This window comes from Glycine soja, chromosome 6 (assembly GCF_004193775.1).
Source record: "Glycine soja cultivar W05 chromosome 6, ASM419377v2, whole genome shotgun sequence".
Classification (NCBI taxonomy): Eukaryota; Viridiplantae; Streptophyta; class Magnoliopsida; order Fabales; family Fabaceae; genus Glycine; species Glycine soja.
Genome location: NC_041007.1, coordinates 36,840,106 through 36,858,084, shown reverse-complemented (window position 1 = coordinate 36,858,084; position 17,979 = coordinate 36,840,106).

The following is a 17,979-nucleotide window of genomic DNA, read 5'->3' as shown; positions in this document are numbered from 1 at the left end:
AAAGGGGGGGGGGGGGGAGAAAGTACCAATTTGAGGAGACATACGTGATCGCCAAAGGAAAGGAATTTAGAGCTCCATCTAGCTAATCTATATTTTATTTTTGCCATAAAGGGGTTCTAAGTCTATTGTTTCCTTGGGTTTGTAAAAGACACCTCCATGAGTTTACAATTTAAGCAAGCTGCAAATCTACTCAAAACATTGTGATCAACTTCCACTCCTCCTAGTTTGCTTTTGGAAAAGTTAACTTTTAACCCCGACACTATTTCCAAAACATCTCAATATCACCATCAAGGTAAGGATGTTACCGAAAGATGGTATTCCTAGGAAAAGCGTATCATCTACACATTGTAACACAAATATAGAAAAATCCCCACCTTCCATTTCAAAAAGTTTTTGTCTCACAACTTCCCTCATCAATCCATCTAAACCTTGTGCAACCATGATAAAAAGGAAAGGAGCATGGGGATCTTCTTGACGGACACCTGTCTGCCCCACGAATTTTTCCATAGGGCATTGTTGTAAAAATAATTTATGGAAAACCGAACAAATTACTGGCTGAGTCGTCGACAATGTTGTTTTTTTTAAGACGTTTCGTGGCACTACCCAAAAGTTGTGCAAGCAAACTATCAACCATGAAGTTTCTAGGATAAAACAGCCTAGATCACTGTATAAGATTCCCACTGCACTGAAGGAACCTTTCTAGATTTACACCATCTTGTATGACTTGAAAAGTCACTCTAAAGCCACCCGAAAATATAACTTGAAAAGTCACTCTAATAGCCAACTGAAAAATATGACTTGAAAAGTCACTCTAATAGCCAACCGAAAATATGACTTGAAAAGTCACTCTTATAACCAACCGAAAATTTAGAGCGACAGAAAGAAAGAGGGAGAAGTTTGCCGGAAATGCATCGGCTCAGATATGGGAGGAAGAAAGAAAAATTGAGGAAATGCTTCTCAACTAGGACAAGAAAAAATGAAGAAAAGGGCTCTATATATAAGGAGTGAAACACTATTCAAGTATTTACTCTGAGCGATGTGGGACTTGAAGCTTTTTTTTTTCAAACTTTCACCCATTGTCTCATTTGTTCTAACAATCCCTCACTTGAAATTTGAAAAAAAATATTTTTCGAGGATTTCATAAAATTGTGCATAAATAAAGGTGTCATACAACTTGAACCTTTGCATAGTGAGTAAGATTCAAATTTTACTAGAGTGACTCGAAGTCTTGAACTCTATCTCCGACATCAAACCACACACAACCTTTTCATAGGTGTATTCTATAAAGTCTGTGCGTTAAAGGCCATGCACGTCTATCTCGGTATAGTGAACGCTCTAGAAATTTTTGCCCAAAATTTCATATGAAGCGGCCCCCACTTCCACATTCACATAGGCGAGTCTATCAAGAGTACTCTTGTAGCCTAGGTACTTCACTCAACATAGAGTATAGATCTCATTAAGAATTAAGAATTTTTTCACAACTCATCCTCTTGTTACTTCAGGAATCATGCTGCTTTCACTTATAACAACATGTTCATCTCATATCACTTCATAACTTATTATTACCCATTGAACCTAGTTCTTAGGATCTCCAGTCATTTAGGTCGGGTTACCATCATGAATAATCATCGTAGTAAGGGCAATAGTCCCATTCTTTTAGAAGTGTTATGGACTTTCTCTCTAGCTAATCCTTTCATCAAAGGATCTGCTAAATTATCATCAGTGAGTACATGATCCACTCTAACAGCTCATGTTGAGAGTAATTCTCTAACAGTGTTGTGCTTACGACATATCTGTCGTTTCTTACCATTGTAATAATGATTCTCAATTTTTGCAATAGCCGCGACACTATCACAATGGATCAACACAGCTGGTATTGGTCTTTCCCATAAAGGAATCTCTGCAAGTAAGCTTCTCAGCCAACTTGCTTCCTCACTAGCAGTTGCTAGTGCTATCATCTCAGATTCCATAGTGGATTAAGCTAAGATAGTCTGTTTCTTTGACTTCCAAGAAACAGCCCAACCAGCTATGCTAAATATATAGTCGATGGTTGCTTTGGAATTATCTGAAAGAGTGTTCCAATCTGCATCGTTGTATCCTTCAAGTACAACGGGAAACCTTTTATAACGTAATCCTAGGTTTATGGTTCTTTTAAGGTACCTCATTACCCTTTCAATAGAGTGTCAATGCTCCATACTAGGTCTACTGGTAAACCTGCATAATAATCCCACAACATAGGCTATGTCGGGTCTAGTACAATCAGTGGTATACCTAAGGCTGCCAATGATACTTGCGTACTCAGTTTGTCGTATACCTTCACAAGTGTTCTTAAACAGTTTTACACTTGGATCATATGGAATACTAGCAGGTTTACAGTCAAAGTAGTCATATTTCTTTAAGATCTTCTCAATGTAGTGAGATTGATCCAGAGAAATTCCCTCTTTTGACTTGGTAATCTTAATACCAAGGATTGCACTTGCTTCTCCAAGGTCTTTCATATCAAAGTTGTTACACAACAATGATTTAACATCGTTCACTACATGAATATTTGAACCAAATATGAGAAGGTCATCGACATATACACATATGATCATGCAAATATTATTTACAGATTTGTAGTAAATGCATTTGTCACTTTCATTCACCTTAAACCCATTCGAGACTATTGAGTTATCAAACTTTTCATTCCATAGCTTAGGTGCTTGTTTTAGACCAAACAAAGATTTATCTAACTTGCAGACTTTATCTTCTTGTCCATGAATCACAAACCCTTCAGGTTGCTCCATATAGATTTCCTCTTCCAATTCACCATTTAAAAAAACAGTTTTAACATCCATTTGGTGTACCACTAGACTGTGAATAGTAGCAAGAGATATTAGCACTCGAATAGATGTTATTCTAGTGACTGGTGAAAAGGTGTCGAAGAAGTTCACATTCTTTCTTTGCCTAAAACCCTTGGCTACAAGGTGAGCCTTGTATTTATCCACAGTACCATCAGGTTTTAGTTTCTAAATGCCAGGTCTTGTTAGATTCTAAAGAATCCATCTCATCATTAATGGCTTCTTGCCACAAGTCAGCATCCAAAGAAGACAAAGCTTCTTGGAGGTTTGATGGATTCTCCTCTAATGTATAGGCCATATAATCGGGCCCATAGTCTTTAGTAATTCTTGCTCTCTTACCTCTTCGAGGCTCTATTTCTAGTTCTGGTTGTGCAAGATTTTCACTACTAATAGCAGGAAGATGATTGGATGAAGTACCCCCATTATTCCTTAATTTAAAAGGAAATTTATTTTCATAAAAATCAGCATCATTTGACTCTATGATCACTTTTGTGTTTAGATCATAAAACCTATACGCTTTGCTTTTAATAGCATAACCAATGAACACACATTCATAGGCTCTACTTACGAGTTTAACCCTCTTGGGGTCTAGGATCCTTACATAGGCCATACATCCCCAAGTTCTCAAATAGGACAAATTTGGTTGTCTTTTCTTTAATATCTCATAGGGAGATGCCTTGCTTTTTGATTTGGGGATTCTATTTAGCACATAACAAACAGTTAATAAAATTTTGCCCCACCAAAAAGATGTTGCACTTGAACTCAACATAATAGCTACAACTAATTCTGTAAAAGTTCTATTCTTTCTTTCAGCTTTACCGTTCATTTCAGGTGAATATGGAGCAATCGTCTCATGTAGGATTCCATGTAAATTATAAAACTCATTAAACAAACTAGAATCATACTCTGTGCCTCTATCACTTCGAAGTTTCTTAATTTTCTTATTGAATTGATTTTCAATTTTTGTTACATATAACTTAAACATGTCAAGTGCTTCACTTTTATTTTTCATAAGATATACATATGTATAATCAAAGTAGTCATCAATAAAAGTGATAAAATATCGTTTTCCATTTCTAGTCAATGTTCAATCAAATTCACATATATCAGAATGTATTAAGTCCAATGGCTCAGATTCTTTAACTACTGATTTATGTGATTTTTTTAGTTATTTTAGATTGACTACAAAAAACACATTTTTCAAAGTGATTTGAAGATAGCTTTGGAATAAAACCTAAGTTACTCATGTTAGATATGCAACAACTATTTATCTGACAAAGTCTAGAATGCTAGATATTAAAATCACATAGCATGTAAGCAGAAGGAGAAACTTTGTTAATATCGAGATTCAATTTGAACATGCCATCAGTGGCGTACCCTTTCCCTACAAGTACCCCATTCTTGATCAAAGTAAATAAATCTGCACCTATGGTCTGAGTAAACCCAGCCTTGTTTAAAAGAAAATCAAAAACCAGATTCTTTCTCATCTCTGGAGTATGCATCACATCTTTAAGGATCAAAGTCTTTCTAGAGGTAAACTTCAGTTAAACATCTCCAGTTCCAGCAACAGTAGTGGTGTAGGAATCACCCAACATCACTTTTTTATTTTCAACATTCGTGTATGTTTTAAACATAGCACGACCATAGCAGACATGGAGGGAGGCGCCAGTGTCTACCCACTATCCATCTGATCCTCAATCATATTGATCTCAGTTATCACATCTATGTATGGCTCTTGAGTCATGGTGTTGTTGTGAGACACGGTCAACACTTCATCTTTCTGATATTGTCTGTGTGCCTCTTCCTCAATGCGCAGACGTGTGATCAAAGACTCCAAAGAGAATTCTTTGGTCTTGTGTCTGAGAAGGTTTTTGAAATCCTTCTAGCCAAGAGGCAGCTTGTCTGTGATGAGAGCAACCTGAAATTGCTCATCCAAAGCCATACCCTCTGATATGATATCAAGAGCAATTTTCTGTATCTCATGGGATTGAGACTCTACTGATTTATCATCAGTCATTTGATACTTGAGGTAGCGGTTAACAACATACTTTTTAGTCCCAGCTTCCTCAGTATCATACTTCTTTTCCAGAGCCAGCCAAACTAATTTGGCAGACTTATATGGGCTATAATAATCATAGAGATCATCAGCTAACCCATGCAGAATGAAATTCTTGCATAGGTAATCATTTTCTTTCCAGAGAGCTAATTCCATAGTCATTTTATCCTTCACTTCCTTCTAAGCATCTTCAAGTACCACTGGAATATCAATGTTCAAAACATAGGCAACTTTCCTCATAGTTAAAGAAAACATCATCTTTTGTTGCCAACGTTTGAAATGATACCCTTCAAACCTAAAAGGTTTGTTGAGGTCATTGTTGTTCGAGCCAGTAATCTCTACGGTAGCCATGGCAGAACCGAAACATCTTAAAATTGTTGTAAAAATAATTTATGGCAAATTGAACAAATTACTGGCTGAGTCGCGGACAATGTCGCTTTCTTTAAGACATTTCCTGGCACTACCCAAAAGTTGTGCAAGCAGACTATCACTCTAATAGCCAACCAAAAAATATCGGAGGGAGAAATAAAAGTTGAGGAAATGCTTCTCAACTGGGACAAGAAAAAATGAAGAAATGGGCTCTCTATATATATAGAGTGAAACACTATTCAAGTGTTTACTCTGAGCGATGTGGGACTTAAAGTGTTTTTTTTCTTTTTCAAACTTTCACCCATTGTCTCACTTGTTCTAACACTTCCATTCATCAAAATTGATATAGAAGTGGATGCAACACAACATCTTATCCATGCTATCCATATTTGGCAAAAACCCACTCTCTTCATGACATAATACAAGAATTTTCATCTAACCATATCATATGCTTTTTTGAAATCCACTTTAAAAAGCAATGTTGGTTTCTTCATTTTTCTAGCCCATTCCATAATTTTATTAGCTATTACAACACCATCAAGTAAATTTCTTCTTCCTACAAAAGTCGATTTGTCTACCCCTTTCAACCTTTTCTAAAAGCTTGGCAATGATCTTGTATAGGCAACAAATTAGAGAGATTGGTCAAAATTGGCCATGATTTTGTGGATTGTCAACCTTTGGGATTAATGCAATGAATGATGCATTTTCCCCCCTAGAAATCTTCCCATTTGCAAGGAACTCACAAAGGGCACAACAAATATCTTCCTATATGATATGCCGGGGCTCTTGTTTCCTTCACACTCCCACACCGTGTTCTTGATTTCTTCATTTGAGAAAGGGCATGTCAAAAGCGCATTGTCTTCATCACCAATAGATTTAAAGAATACCCCATCCAAGTTAATATCAAGATCATCATGCTCTTTAATCTTTTGATGAAAAAAAGTCTTTATTTCCTTTTTGAGAATTTTTGGTTCTTCTATTCAAATATCACCCTTCCAAATTCCTTTGACCCCATTCGACCTTCTTTTCCAATGAACGGTTGAGTGAAAGAACTTAGAATTGTTATCAAGTTGTCACAACCAATTAATTTTTTATCTTTGGTGAAGGAGAGACTCAAACTTTCTTGATACCTTCTAGTGATCTTCCCACAAAAGTTCTCTTTGTGTCAACTCTTTGCTAGATAGGCCACCAATTTCATCTTTTACGTCCAGAGAAGCAATACCATTTTCTATATCACGGGTTCTTTCTTCCAGATTATCAAAACACCCTTTGTTCCAATCTCTGATCACTCTCTTGAGGGTTTTCAATTTCTCCTTTTCTTTGTATAACCCCCACCCCTATACCTGAGTATTTTCATATGTTAACTTGACAAGATCATGGAATCCACCTTCTTGTAGCCACCAATTGATAACCTTGAAAGGTTTTGAACCTCAATAATCATCCTTATGCTTCAAGATAATAGGACAGTGGTCCGAGAAAGTGTAGTTAGTAACAAGTTGAAAAGAGTTAGGCCAACGCATCAATCAATCCTCCAAAAGTAAGATTTTGTCTAGTCTACTTTTAGCCGAGCCAGCACTCTTGTACCATGTGAAGTTTCCTCCAATCATTGGTAAATCAAAAAGATCCATCAAACTACAAAAGTCATTGGAATCATCAATCTCACATAATTGTGTATCTGAGGGATTACAAGGCCACACTCTTTCCTCCTTCTTCCTCACAGCATTAAAATCAACCACTAAACACCATAGCCTTTTTCCTAGTCTTCTCCTGTAACAATTACTCCCACAAAGATTTTTTTTTTGTCACTAATATTGCATGGAGCATAGATGTTTACCACAACAAAGTTTTGATCCACTCCCTCCCATTTTCCTGTAAGACCCAGATAGCCAGAACCTGAAAAGGAGGTAGATGGCACGAAGTCACCCTTTCTTCACTAGCATAGTAGCCCTCCTGTAGTGTTGGTTGCGGAGTCTCTTCCCATTCAAAACCCAAATCTCCAACATGGTATTGCAAATATTTCTCCCCACCACTTAAAGTTTAGTCTCCTACACTACTACACAAAAAACATTTTACAACGAGGAAACGGCGAGGGTTCTACCAAAATCATCGTTAGCAAATGACTAGTGGCATTTTTGTAAACAAGTGGACGTGTTAACAACGATTTTAGGTAAAACCATTATAAATCCATTCAATACGAAAATGATTTTGATGAAAACCGTCGTAGTTTGGACAAGTTTAAAGACAGTTTTGGAAAACCATCTTTATATTGAATCTAAAAATTAATTTGCTGAGAAAAGAATCACTTGAGCTCTCACACCTAAATCTGAAACACTCTCGTGCCTTGCCCTTAAACCTTGGTTGCTCTCGTCGTATTAAAGCTTTCATCACCGTCGTGGTGCTTTCATCGTTGTCATCTTCTCATGACCATCGTGTCACTGTCAATGTCGAAGTGTGAACTCCTCCACCACAAGACTCTCATCATTAGAAGCTATGAACCCCTCTCTTGCATTTTCATGTCTTCTTTGTTGAATTTTGTTGGGATCAGAGTTGGTGTGGCTGTTGATGACATTGGCTTTAGGGTGCGGCGGAAGGAGCGTTGGGGTTTGTGGTTAAGATTTTGAAGGAAAATGGTCTCAAAACCATATTTTGGGCTCAAGAGTCAATTACATGTAGAGAAAGTGTTAACATCCTATGGTGTTTGTCCTAAGACAATTACCTCAAAACTAATGTGCAAATTTAAATAAATTTAAAATTATTTATTTTACCCCTCAAAAATGAAAAGAAAATTTTGGATATCTTGTTTATTGTTGTTTTTAACAAGGAAATTTTTATTATTTAAAAGAATCTTACTATTATGAAAAAAAGGTTGATATTGCATTTTTTATGTTTCCCATTTATATTTTTTTTTTTTATCTTTTTGTCTCGACAAGAGTTGTTCCCTACTTCTACATATCTCTAAGTGCAATAAAGAATCAAAGTTACCTAGTTCTTTTGTAGAAAATATTTGTGTGTTGATATATTTATTATTTTTGTCTTTTTAATTTTTCATTTAGAAAGTTTTCATGATTATCAAGTCAAAAGCGCATCCAAAGTGATTATCATTAACTTTTGATAACTCTAACAACAACCAAGTTAGAAGTACATCCAAAGTGGCTATTGAAAAACCATTATTATAATTTTTTATCTCAATTTTAAGAGATTTTCGGGATAATCAAATAAGGTGATTATCATTAAACCTTTTTTATGGTTTTCGCAATAACCAAATTAAAAATGCATGTGCATCCAAAGTGATTATTATTATTATTATTATTATTATTATTATTATTATTATTATTATTTGTGTGGGGTGTATTACAAAAAATTTTTTTTGAAAAAAAAATCAACCGAGTTTTAAGAAAATGATATTTTTTATTATTTTGAATAAATAATTACTAATATATAGATATTTTTACTTTATACCTATTATCTTGTATAACTATTTTTGTCGTCACTACTTCATTCAAAAGGTATAACTTTTTTCTTCTTTTTTTTGGGAAAAATATAAATTATATTAAATCCAAAATGATACAACAATAAACAGGACATATCGCGCAGCTAGAGAAAAGCAAAAGTCTTCCTAATACAAGAAGGTCTAGATCAAGATGCTAAAACAAATGCAACAGGTGCGCTTGTCTATACATAAGAAACTTGATCTTGCTAATAATCTCTATTACAGAAAATTGATAATCTTCAAAAATCAGCTTGTTCCTAGATAGCCAAATGCAGTAGACCGTAATTGCTATAGTCAGACAATGAAATTTTCCTTGAACACCTAATATGGATCTGCCCCTAATTAAAGAGTCACTAATGCGCTGCAAAGAAGTGAAACACCTGCAGAAAGCAGTCAAATCACGAATGTGAGCCCAAACTTAGAGAGATTCCCTGCATGAAAAGAACAAATGAGCATTTGACTCAGCCTCATTTGAACATAAAGGGCAGAGGAAACCCTTGTTCAAAAAAGCAGTTTTGTCAAGAGTAAGCAACCGATTTCTTCTAGCAAGCCATAAAATGAAAGACATCTTAGGAGAGATTGTTGGATTCCATATAACATAGGAGTAACCCTTCTTTATTTATTTCTAACTGAAAGGGGCTAACGTCCAAAAGAAAATAGAAAACTACACAGAGAAGTCTAACTAAGGATGACTTATCATTAGACTGCAAACTAGAAATAGCAAACAAAGGGGGAAGCACAAAAAATACCAATCCGTGACTTAAAGAGAGTCCACGTTTGGCAAAAACATCTTACACTACTCCCTAAAAACATGTTTAACAGATACTATATCATTGGTTGACCCATGGACTCTTTAATAGCTCAAACAATGTGAGAGCAATTGTGAGCCTCATCAACAATAATTAAATATTGCACAGCATCTTCTGAGTCAGCTTGGATTTCCATATGAACTATTTGGCCAATTGTATTAATTCCATGAAACACGGACCATAATTCTGCATGCATGAAGGATGGACGTACATGGTTTTTAAACATGTAAGAAAATTTCCTATTATCTGCTTTCACTAAAAAAAAATGAACTATATATACATTTTGACAAATAAAAATAAATTGACCAAGACAAAAGAAAAAAAAATGAATCTCTTCAATATTGGAGTTAGAGACCCGAAATTGGGCAAAAGCAGAATACCCCAAGCAAAGAAATCTTGAATTTATATTGCTGCTAAAAGTTGAAAGATTATATCTCTAGACATCTCTGCTACTGGGTTAGGTTACATTATCTTTCAACATTTCCTTACCCCTGATACGTTACCAAAATATTTTAATTTTTTTCAGCCACAATTTTTTTATTGTTCTTGTAGTTGAGCATTAACAAGAGAAAATTGATTTTAAGTAACATTTAGGCTAGTTATTCATATTAATTTAACTAAAAATGAAAGAGGTTTTGGATGTCAATTAATACAGATGTGGTGCCAACAAAATGTTTATTAATAAAATATGTAAAATTTATATTAATTAAAAAATAATTAATTACACAAGAAAGGCTCCAATATTTCATTAAAGAGATAGTAAAATGATTAAACCAGTAATGTAAACCTGGAAGAAAAATCTATCCACATGGGTTTCAGGTGGAATACAGTACCAAAAATCTTGATTTCAGTTTCCTCCTAAAAGCATATTTACTTGGAAATAGAGCTCCCTAAAACCAACATTTCTACCCCCATCTAATCTAATCTCTTAACATTCCAAAGCTTTAGAATCTGAACAAAACAACAAGAAAGAAGACTGAGATTAACAACTTACCAACACTACAACATTTTGGGTCTAATGCAACGCCTACTTCAGCACTAGAAAAAAACCGTTGTATTAAATTATAGAAGAGAACGGTTTTTTATGCCATTGGTGTAGTTCAACAAATTTTATAATTTCATATGGAACTCTTTAAAACCATTCTCTTAATTTAATAGGCAACAGTTAATGAATTTTAAAATTTTTATACAACAATTATAAACCATTGCTTTAAAATATAAAAAACTAGTCGGTAACCCGTTGTCGCAACCTACCCTTTTGCGGGCGGGCGAGGCAAGGCTCACGGGTGCGTCTTCCAAAGGAGGAAAATGCGAGGAGTCGCCACCAACGTTTATTTATGGGAAACGTCAGAAAAACCGAAGGAAATCGGTCATGAAGAATATTCCAGATTCGGGAGTTGTATTTACGTTTGAGGAAGGTATTAGCACCTCTCACGTTTGTCCCAAAGGACAACAGCCTTAAATTAGAATTGTGTGAAATTGCGTATCTAAACTTTTTACTTCTTTTTTATTTTTGAGGTCGACAAAAGCGGGGCTATTGCTCCTACGTACCTTCCATCGAAGAGGAAACCAGACCTACGTAGTTCTTTCTAAAGGACGAATCAAGCGATTCTTTTTACTTGGAAAGTGGTCCTTTTAAGGCGTTGGACCTTAAAATGATCCATTTTTACTTGGTGAGAAAAACTGAGGTACCGAACCTTAAAATCCTTTTTAGTGATTTTTTGCGGACGAGCTTGACTTTGTTAGTTGATTTTAGCCTTAGTTTCACTTTAGTTATTAGTCAATTCAATTAAGAAAGAGAAATCTCAAAGAGAAACGTCCGATTGCTTTTTTTGGTTTGTTTTACTAAAAAATATTTTTTTATTATTATATTATTATTTTACCTCTTTTTGGTTTCCAACGTGGTTACGGCATGACCGAATGGTCAGATTTCATTTTAACAAAAATTAACGGATATTACAAATCAAATTATCGGTGGAAATTTATTTTATTTTTTTATTAGGCGAGAAAATGACTTAAGCAAATGATTAAAGCACGTCAAAAGGGGGTACGGAAAGTAAATGAAACGAAAATAAAAGTACGCAAAACAAATGGGGACCACCAAGGGTACATAGAATGAATTGAAAAGTTCAATTTCGGGAACTTACCGGTTGAAGACCGAAGAACGACGAAGAACGAACAATGAACGACGAAGAATGGTTGAAAATCTTCGCGAAATCACCCACGAAAACGTTACGGAAGCGCCTCGGCTTGGATTTTTTTCACGGAAACAATTTTCCTCACTAATTTTAAGTGATTACGAAGTACCAGAAGGGTTGAACCCCTTTCACCTTCACTCCTTCCTCTATTTATAGGAAAATAGGGGAGGAGCTTGCCACCCAGCTCGCCTAGGCGAGCCAAGTTGCTTCCTCCAGAAGCAACCACCTTGTGGAGGAACATCCTGGAAGGCCCAAGTGGGTCTGGTTGTTATTTGCACCCCCTTTTTTACTAAATACACCCCTTGCTTTTTTGGTGATTCTTTTTCCATAACGTTACGGAACTTTACGAATTTCGTAACGATACTTGTTTTCTTTCCATAAGGTTACGGAACCTTATGGGTCACGTAATTACTCCTTTTTTGGCTTTCGGAAAGTTACGGAACCTCACGGATTGCGTAACAATGCTTCCTTTTGATTTCCAGCATGTTACGGAATCTCACGAATTGTGTAACAATGCTTCCTTTTGATCTCCGGCATGTCACGGAACTTCACGTAATGTGCAACAAAGGGTGCCAAGTACCTCGAAGCGGTCAAAAAAAGGTTGCATGCCATCAAACAATGGTACCCGGACGAAATTAGGGTATGACACTCGTGCATACGCACGGGTGGTTCTGCCAATTGATTTTTGATGAATGAATTAAAAGAAGTGTAGGACTACTGCATAGGCAAACTGGTAAACAAATCGAACTTTCCCAAAAACAAAGCAGTGAAAGAAAAAGAAAAACAAAAAGGAAGAAGGAAATACCTAAAGGTGTGTGTGTTGCAGTGGAGATAGAGAAATGCAAAAAGGAAGAAGGAAATACCTGAAGGTGAGTGTGTTGTGGCGGAGAAAGAGAAATGTGAATCCGAAAAAGAAGAGGTAAATGTGGCAATGGAGGCTGAGATATACCCTACAGGAACGACCGCGATATAGATGAGAAGAGAGTCATATCAAGAACAAAAAATGCAACAACGTTTCTAGAACCCTCAAGTTACTTTGTAAGCTTTTTTTAATTGCAATATAGGCTTAAAATTAAATTCAGAAGTAAATTATGAAGAAAGTTAATATTTATAATTAACTAATTGTTCAAAGTACATCATTCAAAAAAATTTCTCAAAAATTGTAAACTACAAAAGGTAGTTTAATCAGTGTCACTATCATCCCAATCCTTTTGTCTTCTAATTACCAATTTATTTTCTTCCCTAATCTTTTTTATTTACTCTCTGATTAGAAAATAAAGCAAGAAACTATAGAAGAACAGAGCCTACATAATAATAATAATAATAATAATAATAATAATGTTTTTTTAGCAGAGCTTTCTTGCCCAATCTCTTTTTGTTGGCTCTTTGTCTCTCTAGGAATTGCCGCTACCTCTTTCAAAACCAAAGATTTGAACAAATAATAAAAATAATTTTAACATTTATAATATAAATGTTTACTACAAACAGAAATCAGACAATTGCAAATCAATACATAGCGAGTGTAACAGAGCATGATATTTTATTTTAAAAAAAAATCAGGTGAAAAAATGAGAGGAACACTAACGTCTTCAAATCTCGTGGTTGCCCTAATATACTCATGGTGGAGAGAAGATATCATAGAAGCGAATAACGAACGAAGAAATATGAGAATAGCATGACTGTAATTTTAAAGAAGAAAATGAAACACGAATTAATAAGAATGAAGAAAGAAGAGATAAATCTATAACAGAATAGCATAAAATTTGAAGTTGAAGTACCTCTCAAATAGCTTGAACCTTCAATCAAAATAATAATAATAATAATAATAATAATAATAATAATAATAAACATGCATAAAAAAAAGCACAAAGAAAGAAACTTATCGGCTGGATGTTTTTTTGTGAATCACCTTGCAAGTGGGAAAATCAGAAAGGGGAAAAAACCGGAAAAAATCATAAAGGAAGGAAAAACATGAAACAAATAACTATAAATAATAATAATAATAATAATAATAATAATAATAATAATAATAATAATAATATCTTTTGTTGATATTGCGCGTCAAGTTGCACTTCCACTCAACAAAGCAACAATTTATTTTCTTCCCTAATCCTTTTTATTTATTCTCTAATTAGAAAATAAACTAAAAAACTATAGAAGAACAGAGCCTACATAATAATAATAAAAATAATAATAATAATAATAATAATAATAATAATATAAATGTTTTTTTTATCAGAGCTTGTTATCTTCTTCTCCAATCTCTTTTTCTTGGTTCTTTCTCTCTCTAGGAATTGTCGCTACCTATTTCAAAACCAAAGGATTAAACAAATAATAAAAATAATTTTAACATTTATAATATAAATGTTTACAACAAACAGAAATTAGACAATTGCAGATCAATACGCAGTGAGTGCAAAAATTCAAGTTATAAATGAAAGGAACACTAACGTCTTCAAATCCCGTGGTTGCCCTGACCTACTCATGGTGGAGAGAAGAGATCACAAAAACGAATAACGAATGAAGAAATATGAAAATAGCATGACTACAATTGTAAAGAAGAAAATGAAACACAAATTAATAAGAATGAAGAAAGAAGTGATAAATCCATAAGGTTGAAACACGAATCAATTAAATATTAAACATTAAATATATTGCAACTTGGGAAATTTGTAGCAAGCAATGACAACACCCTTATTAGAGATGGTATCATATCTCTTGATGAAGGGGAGATCAAACAGGAAATCTCATATAGGCTACAAAATATTGAGAGGGGCGAGTTGGAGGTTGAGCTTGAGTGTGTTCCCCTTACTCAATAGTTGGATAGATGTTAAGGATTAGAACTCAATTGAAACCATATTTTGGAGCACAAATCATAGGAATTTCTATGTGTAGATAGTCCTGTCTCATCTCTCTTGTACATTATTCCATGACTTTGATGGGATTACTTCATTATCCAAGTTTCTAACTTTAAATATTATATTGATTTTAGTATTATTATATATTTATTGTTTTTTAGTATTTAATAGTTAATATTATTAGTATATATGAATAAGATAATATTAATAAATAAAACTAAGTTGTATTAGTATAAATAACTTATTTAGTAGTAATAAATATATGCCTTTATAAAAAATTAGTCATTAATAAAATTGATTAATATTTTATACTAATGCAATGTTATGGTGACTAAAAAACTAAAAAAATCAAAACATCTCTATTTTTAAAATTATTGTATAAAATAGATTAAAAAAACAAAAACACAATCAAAGACATCTTGAAATTTCCTTAAAAAAATTGATGTAAAACCATTTTGAAAGTGAGGTAAAATTAATGTAACTCAATTTTGGTCAAATTTGCTTTGAATTTAAATCTTAATTTGTAACTATTCTGAAAAATAGATTGACAATAATCACTATTAGAAAATACACTTTCAACATCGATATTTAGAACATTCTACATCGGTTCTAAAATCGATGTTGAAAGTGACGATGTTGAATGTATGAATGTTAACATCGGTTTTGGAGAACCGATGTTAACATACATATGACAACATCGGTTCTCTAAATAACCGATGTTAAAAACAATGAACAACAGCAAAAAAAGTGTACGCATAATGAATGTTGACATCGGTTTTCCAGTAAAACCGATGTTAATATCTTAGTTTAACATCGGTTTTTTAGAATAACCGATGTTAATGTATGCCCTTAACATCCGTTTTTCTAGAAAACCGATGTCAACGTTGATGATACTTACACTTATTTGGTGTAGTTCTTTGTGTATAACATCGGTTAATTATAAATAACCGATGTTACTATTCAAATATTCACATCGGTTATTTATAATTAACCGATGTTAATGTACAATAGTTGACATCGGTTATCCACAGATAACCAATGTTAAAATACAAACGCTGACATCGGTTATACACAAAAAATCGATGTTAATATACAAACGTTAACATCGGTTTTCTATTATAACCGATATTGGTTATGATATTAACATCAGTTTTTGTTAATAACCGATGTTATTTTCAATTTTTTTTATATATACTTTTTGTTTTTACAGTAAACCCAAAATTGTACCTGTCAAATGCAATTTCAGGAGGCCCAATTCACAGCAAATAAACATTTTATTCTACTTTCAAGCAATTTTAATGATAATAAACATCAAATAATTGATTTATATATTATAAAGAACAATCAACAAATGAATTCAATGTTCGTGTTACATAGAAAATGTAAAAAAATGTCCCTAAATCCTAGGCCTGATCTCTAACTCGGAGATAAAACTGTGCCCACTGAATCCGCAATGCTTTTAATCTCTCAGGCTCCAATGGTCTAGGGTCGTTAAAATACTGCATGATTAAATAAATCATATTAAGTTAATAATGTAATACAAATTATAAATAAATCGATTTTCTTTGAAATAAACTTACCGCTTCCCAATTATTTCTAAAACTTCCTAAAATGATGGTGGACATCCAGTGCATGACATAGTAGCCACACTCAGTAGTTCCTTTTTGTCTATTACACTAAATACATAATGAAATTTGGATATTAATTAAACAACTAGTGTACAGACACATAAAGAAATATATATAAGTGGAAGTTTTATATAAATGACGTACCTTGACGACAATCCACCTAGCAGGAGCCTTTGATTTAGGCTGTGGAGCATCATCAAGACCCTTGATAGCACTGTTCCATATGAGTAACAATTAAAAACTGGTGTTGTACGTTGAGGTATTACAATGCAAATGTATTGAAAAGAACACTAACATATTAATAATCCCCTTAAGGTAGTTGTCTGGCCTGTTATGCAATGAACAAAACCAGACAACTAAGTGTTCCTTGGGCAGGATGACCACCATTTGCCAATGTCCGCTGCAGTGGAACCTAAAATGGGTTAGTACATTAGTAAACATTAATTAAATTTTGTTATTTTGTGACTTACCCATTTAGGTAGGCTCCAAGATACACATCGCGTTGTGAACTCTGCATCCAACTCTTTATGTAACTTTCAGATTCAAACTGCGATTGCCCAGACCTCTGAATGGACTGAGGCTCGAGGAATCCATAGATATCAGAATTCCCCACTCGCATACATGTTTCAGTGAGATGCCTGTTTATGTTAAGTCAAAGTTAAATATTTATGAATTGAAAGCCATAACTTAGGTAAATAAAAGCCTTTTATATAAAGACTTACAGAATCCACAACTGTAACACTGATATGCTGAGACATTGACCACCGTGTGCGATTTCGGAGAGGTCTTCGTGCTTTATGTACAGGGGGAAATCTAGAATAACGACCCCGAACACGGTGGCATCCCATCTAACCTGATAAGGCCTCAAGAAAAGCTCTGGGATGGTCAATTTCATCAGATAAAGCGGATCATCGACCTCCGGATCGGGCTTCGGAGGTGGTTTTGGCAGAGACACAGCTACCTGTTCATGAAACAAAGTTAAATAGCCAAATTTAAGGCACGCTTAATGAATTAATTTAAAAAGAAGAAACATATAGTAAGGACAATAAGTACCTGGTGTGATAAAGACTTGATCAGATGTGTCGGCCAAGCAAGGAAGGTGTGAAGTGCCTGCCCCACTAAGGAAACCTCAGCAGTGGGTACAGGAACTGGAGCATCTGCATCTTTAACCTCGTCCACACTCACCTTTACTTGGCCAGGCAACAAAGGAGTGTTATGAACAAGAGTCGATCCCTCATAAACTCTCCCCACGGCAACCAGGCGGGCAGGATCTGCTTCTATGTACAAGCCGCACCTGTCAGAGTCACCCGTCTCAGGATCGTTTCCTGAGGGATCAACACAACTCCCCTTTGTGCTCACCCGAGGACTGGAGGGACCAGGACCAACCAGAGGCTCAGGAGGTGCCTGAGATTGCATCTGTGACTGAAGTTGGCTGAAGGATGCCATGACCTGCCTCGTCACTTTCTCTGTGATGGACTCCTCTAGCATGTCCCTGATCTGCTGGGTTAGCTGCTGTAATTCGTCAGGAGGCAGGGAGGAAGCGCTGTGGGACGTCCGTGGAGCTGATCCAAAGTATTGCTTGATGGTGACACCGGCTCCAGCAGCACGGATACGTCCAGGGTGCTCTGGACGTCCAATAGCAGCGGCCAGAACATCCTGACGTCCATAGGGGACGAACGATCCCTGTGTGGCCTGCTCCTCAAATGAATCCTGCACAGAAAACACACAGTG